Genomic DNA, 10,664 nt, shown 5'->3' on the forward strand with positions numbered 1-10,664 from the left:
TGCAAAGCCTGAAGGCAGCTGGGAAGACCCTCATGCTCTAAAGCTCTCTAGTTGGCCACTTGCTATATCTGGACCAGGGCAGAGCCCAAATCACATCGCTCTGAGAGCAGAGTATGTATTGTTAGCTTGTGGAGGGCACCATCTTTCCTCAGAGCCCCCTGCTCACAGGCCATCATCTGGTGGTATCTTCTCTGTTTCTCCAGTTGATCCTGCATGTCTCCCTTTTGCTGCATCAAGGAGGTTTTTTTTTTCCATTTCCTCCCTGAGCTGCTGGTTTTGCAGATAGTTCAAGGCTAGGGCAGCTGCCAGCTCCTAGAAATGTCTGTTCAAATCCTCCAGATTCTCTGGAAATAGGAAGCCTGGACATAGATTGGAGACTCAGGTACAATACCATGGACTTGTGGAGACTTGATCTAGACTCCTGGTATGTGGTAGTCTCATGGTCAGAGTGGTAATGTTAGGACTATTGCTTCTATGTCTCACTTTTTGAGGAACCTCCAGACTGCCTTCCACAGTAGTTAGTTTACATTTCCCCCAACATTTCAATTGGTTCCTTTTTTTCTACATCCCTGCCAGCATTTGTTATTGTTCAATTTCTTGATGTTGGCCAGTCTAACTGGGGTTGAGGTGGAATTTCAGTTGTCTTGATTTGCATTTCCTTTATGGCCAGGGATGTTGAGTGTTTTCTTATGTGTCTATTTGCCATTTTGTTTACTACTTCTTAGAAGTTTTTCTTTAGCTCATTTGCCATTTATTGTTTTTTTTTTAGAGGTTATTTTGAGAGGAAGTAAATTTCTTGAGCTCCTTGTATATTTTGCCTTTAGGTATTTGTTGGATGCATTGCTGGTAAAGATCTTCTCCCAGTCTATTGGTTGCCTTTTTAGGTTAGTAATTGTGTGTTTTGCTGCACAGATTTTTATTTTGATGTCATTCCATTTCTTAAGTCTCTCTCCTATTTGCTGTGCCTGGGAACTCTTCAAGAAGTGTCTGCCTACGCCTGTAAATTCTAACACTTCTGGTTTAGAGAAAACATTTAAAGCTACATAAGAAGTACTGCAATGAGACACTCAAACTGGAATCACTTAGGGGTAATTGTCAAAAAAATCAAGATAAGGTTTGGAAATAAGCTTGGTGTTTGTGGTTAATGTAAGGTCCATTCCTGGATGGCGAGCAGACCCTTCCCAGTACCTGTATTACTTAGGCAAATGGGACACCTGGAAGAGGTCACATCTGCATCCGCTGATGTCACATCTGCATCTGATGTGGCCATAGCTTTCTCCTACCTGGTTCCACCTCCTCTTACCTGGTCCCACCTCCCTTTACCTGGCCACACCTTTCTCCACCCCTACCCTACATAAGGCCTAGCCCAGGGCCAGACACCCTCTTTGCCAGCCACATGGAATGCCAACCTGGCCTGGTTCCAGCAGGTCTACTGAATAAACCTATCCCTTACCTGAATACCACGTGCATGGTGCTGTTCTTACTCAGCAACCTCTTTTTAAAAACCTAACAGTTTACATCTATAATCCTTCACTACTCAGGAGGCTGAGATCTAAGGATCACAGTTCTTGGAAACCAGCCCAGGCAGGAAAGTCTATGAGACTCTTTATCTCCAATTAACCTCCAAGAAAGCCAGAAGTGTGCTCAAGGATATGGTATATGTGCACAATGGAACTCTACTCATCCATCAGAAAGAATGATATTGCACCATTGATAAGGAAATGTTCAGACTTGGAAAAAAATATATGAGGCGAAGTAAGCCAGAGCCAAAGAAACATAGGCTGCATTGTTTCCCTCATTTGTGGTAACTACAGTGTGCCTATCTCTACAACTAAACACACTGAATGATTAAACACACACACACACACACACACACACAGAGGTTCTAGGACATGATAAATTATATAGGGCTTTATATGTTCACACACTGAATCCAAAGGAGAATGTGCATAAGAGTGGTTGACAAAGGCTCAATAGCTATGTGCATATGATTTTATAAAATATTTTATGAAATGAACTCCAGGAAAAGAAATGAGACAATTTTTAGCTGCCATTGTGGCTGTTTTTGTTTTCTTTTCCTGTTGTCCTGTTTGTTAGTTTGTATTTGGAAGGATAATGGGGTACAGAAAAGGTGGAACAAGGACAAACAAATACAACAGTGGTACTCACTAGACACCATGTGGAAAATGAACTGGATATATTACCGGTGGGGATGGGAGGAAAACACTAGGAAAGAGCAAGGAAAAGGGAGATACGGCTCAAAAAGAATTGTATTCATTAGGGCTGGGAAGGTAGCTCAGTGGTAGAGCACTTGCCTTGCATGCTCGAGGCCCTGGGTTCGATTCCCCAGCACCACATAAGCAAAAAGACAAAAGCCGGAAGTGGCGCTGTGGCTCAAGTGGTAGAGTGCTGGCCTTGAGCTGAAGAGCTGAGGGACAGCACCCAGGCCCAGAGTTCAGGCCCCATGACCAGACCCCCCAAAAAACAACAATAACAAAAAAACTTCAACAGCAAACATAAATATATGGAATATATTTTGATGAATGTACAGGGGAGTTTAGAAATATGAGAATGTTTTCCTTTTTAAAAATGGTATAGTGCCCCAAAGTAGCATGCCCAAAATAGGTGTGGCTTCTCCTTATCCACCTCCTCCTCCTCCTCCTCCTCCTCCTCCTCTTCCTCCTTCTCTTCTTCCTCCTCCTCCTTCACCTTTTGCTGGTGCTGCTTCTTCTGTTGTTCCTCCTCCTCCTCCCACTCCTCCTTTTCCTTCTCTTTCTCCACCTTTTGTCCCTCCTACTACTGTACCTTCTCCTCCTCCTTTTTCTTTCTCCACTTTCGTCTTCTCCTCCTCTCCCCTTTTCACCTTCTCCTCTTTCTCCACCTTCTGCTCCTTCTCTTCCTCTTTGTTCCCCACCTCCTCCTCCTGTTTCCCCTCCTTTTTCCACTTTCTCCTCCTCCTTCTCCTTTCCACCTTCTCCTCCTTTCTCCACCTTCTGCCCCTCATCTACATCTTCCTTCCCTACTTTTTCCTCCTCTTTTCTACCTTCTACTCCTTCTCCTCTTCTCCACCTCCTCCTCCTCCTGTTTCTCCACTTTCTTCTCCTCCTCCTCATTCACATCCTCCTCCTGCTTTTTTTCTTCCTCCACTTCTTCCTTCTCATCTTCTACCTACTCCCCTTTCTCTTCCTTCCTTCTGCTGCTGCTGCTGCTGCTCCTCCTCCTCCTCCTCTTCTTTCTTCTCCTCCCCCTTCTCTTCCCTTTGCACCTTACTTTGGCAAAAACTGCTTGCCCTTGGTAGTGCACAGGGGACTCTTCACATATAGCAATAATGGCTGTGTGTTCCTTGGATTCCTTATCAGGCAGGGCATGCTCACTACCTGAATGCCACACCTGTTGGGATGCCTCAATTTTTCAATTGCCTAGTCCATTTGACCCAACTCTAGCAAATGGGATCTGGTTGGAGGTCCTAAGTCCGGACTCATGGTGCTAGTTTCTTACCATAAAATTTAACAGATAGCCCCTTGGAAGTGACTGGAGCTTGAGATGTATGGACCAGAGTCGCTGCAGGATCATGACCCGGAGTATCTGAAGTGGTTAATAATGGTTCTTCAGGACTGGGAATGTGGGATAGCGGTAGAGTACTTGCCTAGCATGCATGAAGCCCTGAGTTCCATTCCTCAGTACAACATAAATAGAAAAAGCTGGAAGTGGTACTGTGGCTCAAGTGGTAGAGTGCTAGCCTTGAGAAAAAGAAGCTGAGGGACAGTGCCCAGGCCCTGAGTTCAAGCCCCAGGACTGACAAAAAAATAATCATAGCCCTTCAAATCTGTAATTTAAAAATGGCCTCCAAAAATACTGCAATGCGGAAAAAGAAGAAACAATGAAGATCTGAAAAAGCTGAAGAAGCAGTGCCTGCCTAGAGAATTTGAAGTAGAGAAAGTAGTGGGATGATATGAGTAGATGCCAGGAAGAACATCTCCTGAAATGGAAGGGATTTTCTCATGCTGATAATACCTGGGAATTGGAAAATCTACATTGTGCCAACTTAATCATGGTTTTCATAAATTCTCAAGAAGCTAGTTTTTCTGCCAGTGAATGTGATGATAACACATCAAATGATAAAAGAGGTACTGGTGACAACTCAAGTGGCTTTGCATGGGGTCTTGAGCCTGAATGAATAATTGGTGTCACAGAACGCAATGGAGAATGGATATTCTTCATGAAGTGAAAAAATTCCTATGAAGCTGAGTTGGTGCTAACAAAAGAGGCTATTAAATGCCCTCAAATTGTAACTGCTTTTTATGAATAGAGACTATATTGGCCCAGAAGATTAGAGTTATTATGTGTAAAAATTACATATATGAAATGCATATAACATATACTTTATGAGTCTTGATTTTTGTATTAATGGTGTGAAACAGTAACTATATTTCATAAAATTAAGTTTGATAAAAAGCACATTTTGGCTAATACATTGTTTTCTCATGCAAATACAAGTAATAGAATCTTGTAGGCAGATACATAATAAAACATATTAGCTTATAAAGCAATTAGAGCAATGATCAAGAGAACAGAACTACTATTGTAAAATCTTATTTTAACACATGATTCTGTTAACATAGTATGGAACAAATTTGTTGGACATAGAAGTAATCATTTTCTTATACAATAGAAGTACATTATTTGAAAATGTGACAGATAAGCATTTTCAGGCTAACATCAAGCCCCAAAATATGCAGAAGTATACATGATAAAATATACCTTCTATATAACATATGTTGAATAGAAACAGATAACTAAACAAAGCATGCCCTTAGCATATTAAGGCATTAAAATTAAGAGGATTTGGCAATATAGTAATGTGAAGGCAGGAATTTGGTATATTTTTAAAATACAATAGTAAGAAAGCAAAAGATGGAAGAGAGCATAATATTCTCAACACTGTGAGAAATGGAAGGGGTGACTTTTATCAAGAGGCATTGTATTCATAAACTGATACGTTATATTGATAACTTTTTGTACAACCACTTAGGAGATATTTAAAAATTATATTTAAAAAAACAGTGAATAATAGGAGTAAGTACAGATTCAATTGGAAGCACTGAAAATACACAGAATAAAACTCAAATTTAGATGGTGACTATAAATTGCAATGTCTTTAACACTACAAAAGTATTTTTAAATCAATTTTTTAATTGCAGATACCAGAGGTTTATGTTTATAATCCTAGCTACTCAGGAGATTGAGATTTGAGGATTGTGGTTTAAAGCCAGCCCAGTCAGGAAAGTCTGTGAGACTCCATTTAACCACCAAAAAGCCAGAAGGGAAGGTATAGCTCAAGTGATAAGAGCACTAGGCTTGAGCCAAAAAAGCTAAGGAGGTTCCCAGGCCCTGAGTTTAAGCCCCAGGACTGGCACAAAAGAAAGAAAATACTGATCCATTGAAGTAATTCCTATCACACAAACTCTCTCACAAGACAAATAGTACAGAATTGCCCCTCTAAATGCTCTTTGTATTTTAGGAAACACTTATGTTTAGTGTGCAAAAGGTTCATCTCTCCTACAATGTGCTTTACCTCTACTTCCATGCAGAGAATTTTGCTCTGCCCTTAAGATGATGTAGCAATGTGGGGGAAAATGCAACCTAATGGTTATTCCTGCACTGAAAGCCAAGATGGAGAGCCACCATGACATCCCCTTGCTTCTATGGTACACAGGCAGGAAGTTGACCCCATTGCTGAGGTGCCCAGCATGCTGAATGTCAGGAACTTGGCTTCACTGAAGGTGTCAAGCAAGTTTCTGCCAAAAAAGACACAGTGAAACTGGCCAGTGTCTGGACAGTGCCCAGGTATCCCAGGACACCATACAAGGCAGTGATGGAGGACTTGTTGCACAAGATGGTGATACGGCCATGTTCTGAGTGTGCCTCTATGTCAATAATGGGGGAGATATTCCCACCCAATTCCATAGAGTTATTTGGATCAAGGTAGAGATGGTGATGATGAAGTTAGGTGTCCCTAATATCAGCAACTGCTGCATTCTTCTTTTTGGAGAAATGACCTTGAAAGGCAGAATCACAGTCGTGGTTTTGGCCAACATAGTAGAAAAGGTCGGAGTTCATACAATTCCAAATGTGGTCTGCTGGAGGATGTAAGGGGCTGTGTTGGGATGACCAAGACATAGCAAGAAAGAGAAAACAGCAGGTGAGGGAGATGAGCAAGAGGTAGCTGAGAGTCCAGTTACTGACCTTGACAATGGGCTTGTCTTGATGTGTCACAAAAAATCCCAAAGACAATAACTGTGAATGCAGAGAAGCAGAGAGCCAAGCAAGCCAGAGCCATCCCCAGAGTCTTCATAAGTCAGAAGGCTTACTACTTTTACCAGCAGGCAGTGATTTTGTTCTATATTGGCATACTGGTGACCTGGACATCCCAGACACTGGTCCATCTCTGGTGAGGAGTCAGAATTATCATTAGCACTTGGTCAGCACTTTCATTTCTCCACAGCCCCCTTACCTAAAGCAGTTAGTTACTACATTAGACAAATTATATAATTATTGCTTTAGACCCTAAATAATGCTGAGTAGGAAATACCTCCAAATGAATGCTGCATGTGTTCTTTTGGGAGTTATTGTGTGTGTGTGTGTGTGTGTGTCTTAAATTCAGGGCCTTATACTTTCATAAGGGCTGGCCCCTTAAGCCACAGGTCCACTTCCAGCTTTTTAGTGGCTAGAGTTAAGAATCTCATGGAGTTTCTTCTTGGACTGGCTTTAATCTTGATCCTCAGATCTCAGCCTCCTTGAGTAACTAGGACTATATCCTCAAGCCACAAATGCCCTACCCCTGCCTGTATTCTTTTCTTTTTGTTTTGTTTCTGGTACTGTGGCTTAAACTCTGGGCCTGCCTGGGCACTGTCCCTGGGGTTCTTGCTCAAGCTGAGCACTCTACCACTTGAGCCAGAGGGCCACTTCTGGACTTTTTGAGTAGTTTATTGGAGATAAGAGTCTCACAGAGTTTCCTGCCAAGGCTGGCTTTGAACTGCAATGCTCAGATCTCAGCCTCTTGAGTAGCTGGGATTACAGGCATGAACCACCAGCACCCAATTCTTACCTGTGTTTTTAAACTAAGCTATCATTTCTTCTCAGGATTTGCTTTTCACCTGACTGACAGTATTTTTCCATTCTCAAAAAGTCTAAAACATAGACCTATATCATTATTTTGAGCATGGATTGTTCTCTCAAAGTGGCATGCTGAATTGAAACTCTTTTGTACAACTACTATATTGCACACTAGACACTATGTTGAAAATGAATTATACAACTTGTGGTTGGGACAGGAAGAAAAATACTAGGAGAGTGAAGGAAGAAGGGGTGACATTGTCCCAAAGAAATGTATTCATTTCTTATGAAGCTGTAACCCTTTTGTATATCACCTTTATAAACACAATTAAAAGTTTTTAAAGATAATGTCTGTTTGCTATGGTCTATGCTTATTCATTCAAAAGTAGACATTTCACTTATTCAGAAATGTGAGCACATCCAGCATGAAGGAGATAAACTGATAAATTCTAGGGAGTAGTAATCATCATCAGGTGAATGCCTTCCAATTTAATAACAAGTTATAGTTTTCTTCTCAAACATTGAGATTTGATGGTAGTTGCCTGAGTTACTACATTAATTTGGAGAATATTGTTTTCTGAGTCCTTCCAGATACATGCTTTGAGCCTACCGTTGAATTCCACTGTTTTTTCTACATGATTTCTAATTCCATGAGTCAGAAATTTTATTTCCAGGTATTTTATAGTAGCCATCTGTAACAAGTTCATTGATGCCCTTTTGCCTCTCTGAGCAGCACTGTGGCAGTTGGCAAGAACAAGTGCCTTAGGAAAGGTGGCAGAAGGGTGATATGATGGAGAGTTAGAGATGAATTAGAGTATTTGACTTGCGCTGTATAAGGCGGACAATGAATGAATCTAATGATATGATGGGGAATTAAAAATGAACTGTAGTATTTAAACTGTGAAGTGAATGACGAATGGATTTAAAATATGAATGTAACTAAGCTTCCTGTGGATAAGACTTTCTTGGTACCTAAAAAGTTAGCTTTTGTAATCCTACCACTGCCCTTTCCTGAACCTGGTGTGCCCCAACGAAGCTGAGCCATTAACATCCTTTGCTTTATTCCTGAAGCTTCCTGGGGAATCAGAGGCACTCCCAGCTCAGGTCGGAAGCAAATGGTGTCCTTGGGTGGGAAGCTCATAATTAAAACTGGTGCAGCCTTTGGTTGGAATATGAAGAGTAGCTTTATGACCCATGATTGCACCTCCCCTTCTCCTCCCCCCCCCCCATGCCGAGTAAGGTTTAAAAGGCTAAGGTGGAACCCGGCGCCAGTAGCTCACACCTGTAATCCTAGCTACACAGGAGGCTGAGATCAGAGGATCATGGTTCAAAGCCAGCCCGGGCAGGAAAGTCCGTGAAACTCTTATCTCCAATAAACCACCAGAAAACCGGAAGTGGCGCTGTGGCTCAAGTGGTAGAGCGCTAGCCTTGAGCTGAAGAGCTGAGGGACAGTGCCCAGGCCCAGAGTTCTAGCCCCATGACCAACAAAAAAATAAAAAAGAAAAGGCCAAGGTTGGCCACCTCAAGGGCTGTCTCCTGGGAATCTGACCTCAGGTGCGGTCCTGACTCATCTGTGTTCCATCCCTCAATAAGATCTTCTACGTTTTAATTGCCGGTGGTGTGGTCCCCTTCTACAAGGGGAGCCAAGAAGACAGAAGTAGGATCCATTTTCTAAGAAAGATTGGCATGAAGCAGAAGCACCAGCTATATTCAATGTAATAAATAACAGGAAAACACTAGTCATGAGGACTCAAGGAATCAAAATCCCATCTGATGGCCTGAAGGATCCAGTGTTTGAAGTGAATCTGGCTGATCTGCAGAACGATGAAGTGGCATTTAGAAATTTCAAGCTAAATACTGAGGTGTTCAGGGCAAGACTGCCTGACCAACATCCATGACATGGATCTCAACCTGGGACATAGTGTGCTTCATGGTCAGAAAACAACAGACTATGATTGAAGTTCATGATGATGTCAAGACTGAATATGGTTATTTGCTTCATCTGTTCTGTGTTGGTTTTACTAAAAAAAACACCACAACCAAACATCAAGAGGTCTGCCAAATCCAGAAGAAAATGATGGAAATCATGACTGGAGAAGTGCAGACAAATGGCTTGAAAGAAGTAGCTAATACCTTGATTGCAGACAGCATTGGGAAAGACATGGAAAAGGCTTGCAGATCTATTTATCAATAATGTCTCTGTTAGAAAAGTAAAAATGCTGAAGAAACCCAAGTTTGAACTGGGAAATCTCATGAACCTTCATGGTGAAAAGGTGGTAGTTGTGGAAAAGCTAGTGGGGATGAGACTGGTGCTAAAGTTGAGTGAGTTGATGGATATGAATCATCAGTCCAAAAAGAGTTGAAAAGCTCAGAGACAGCACCCAGGCCCAGAGTTCAAGGCCCATGACTGACAAGAAATAAAATGATGGTAGTGGATATATTGATACATTGACCACCGAAGAACAAATATTGATGTTGAAAGATCTATAGATCTATTTATCTTTTCCTAGGTTTATCAAATTTCTTGTGTACCATCAAGATGAATGCACTTTTCACAGACTACCAGGGAAAACATGATCATTATTGTACATTTACCAGCCACACAGGGAGAACCACTCTCTCTGCCTCTGCAAGACATCTGCAGGATTAGCATCCATGCCTCATTGTGCAAAAGCCAATGAGAAAAGAAGGCCACCGCAGAGCCTCACCCCCTAAGGTCTTCTCAGACCTGGTCCTTAGTCTTATGTAACAATCAGGATGCTCCAAGAACAGCAGCCTGTGATTCTAAGCCAATGCCAGTGTTGGCGTCCTCTCCAGAGGCGAAGGCCCTGGTGGCTCCCCCGAGGCTCTCCTTTTCCCTTCTAGTTGTATGGAAGCACACAGAATACATATGCTGTATTCTCTCTGTTCCCACTGCAGAAGGCTGCATGCCTGCCCCAGCCCCATCCCAAGGCTGCATTGAATGAAAAGTTTGTTGCTGCTGGGAGGATCCAGGAGGCCTATGCAAATGCCTGCAACTTCCAGGACTGTGAGAGCCCTCACCCCTGACAGTCCTGGCCTGGGAAAATTCAGACCTTGGTGAAAGGTATGCACAATAGGCGAAGCTTGATAGGCACTGGCAGCAGGCTCACCTGGCCTCTTGACTAACCTTTGTGTGTGTGTGTGGGAGGAGGGGGTTGTGGGGCCTGAACTCTGGGCCTAGCGCTGTCCCTGGGCTCTTCAGCTCAAGGCTAGCACTCACCACTTGAGCCACAGCACCACTTCCAGCTTTTTCTGCTTATGTGGTGCTGAGGAATCAAACCCAGAGCCTCATGCATGCAAGACAAGCACTCTACCACTGAGCCACCTTCCCAGCCCTTGACTAGCCATTGTTATCACCTAATGAGGGTAGTTTAAGAAAAGCCTTCAAAGAGCCAAGCAACAGTTAAATTTTTTTTTAATTTTTATTTTTTATTGTGAACATACTGTACAGAGGGGTTACAATTACATGGGCAAGATAATGAGTACATTTCTTATCAAGCATTGCAGCCTCCTCCTTTGTTTACCCT

At 42.4% G+C, this 10,664-nt stretch overlaps 1 pseudogene; it reads left to right on the forward strand.

Annotated features, from left to right (window-relative positions):
- LOC106000808 overlaps positions 1-10,164 on the forward strand; it is an 11,230-nt pseudogene extending 1,066 nt beyond the window's left edge.
- Positions 10,165-10,664: the final 500 nt, after the last annotated feature.

The sequence above is a fragment of the Dipodomys ordii genome, unplaced genomic scaffold (assembly GCF_000151885.1).
Source record: "Dipodomys ordii isolate 6190 unplaced genomic scaffold, Dord_2.0 Scaffold243, whole genome shotgun sequence".
In the NCBI taxonomy this organism is placed as follows: Eukaryota; Metazoa; Chordata; class Mammalia; order Rodentia; family Heteromyidae; genus Dipodomys; species Dipodomys ordii.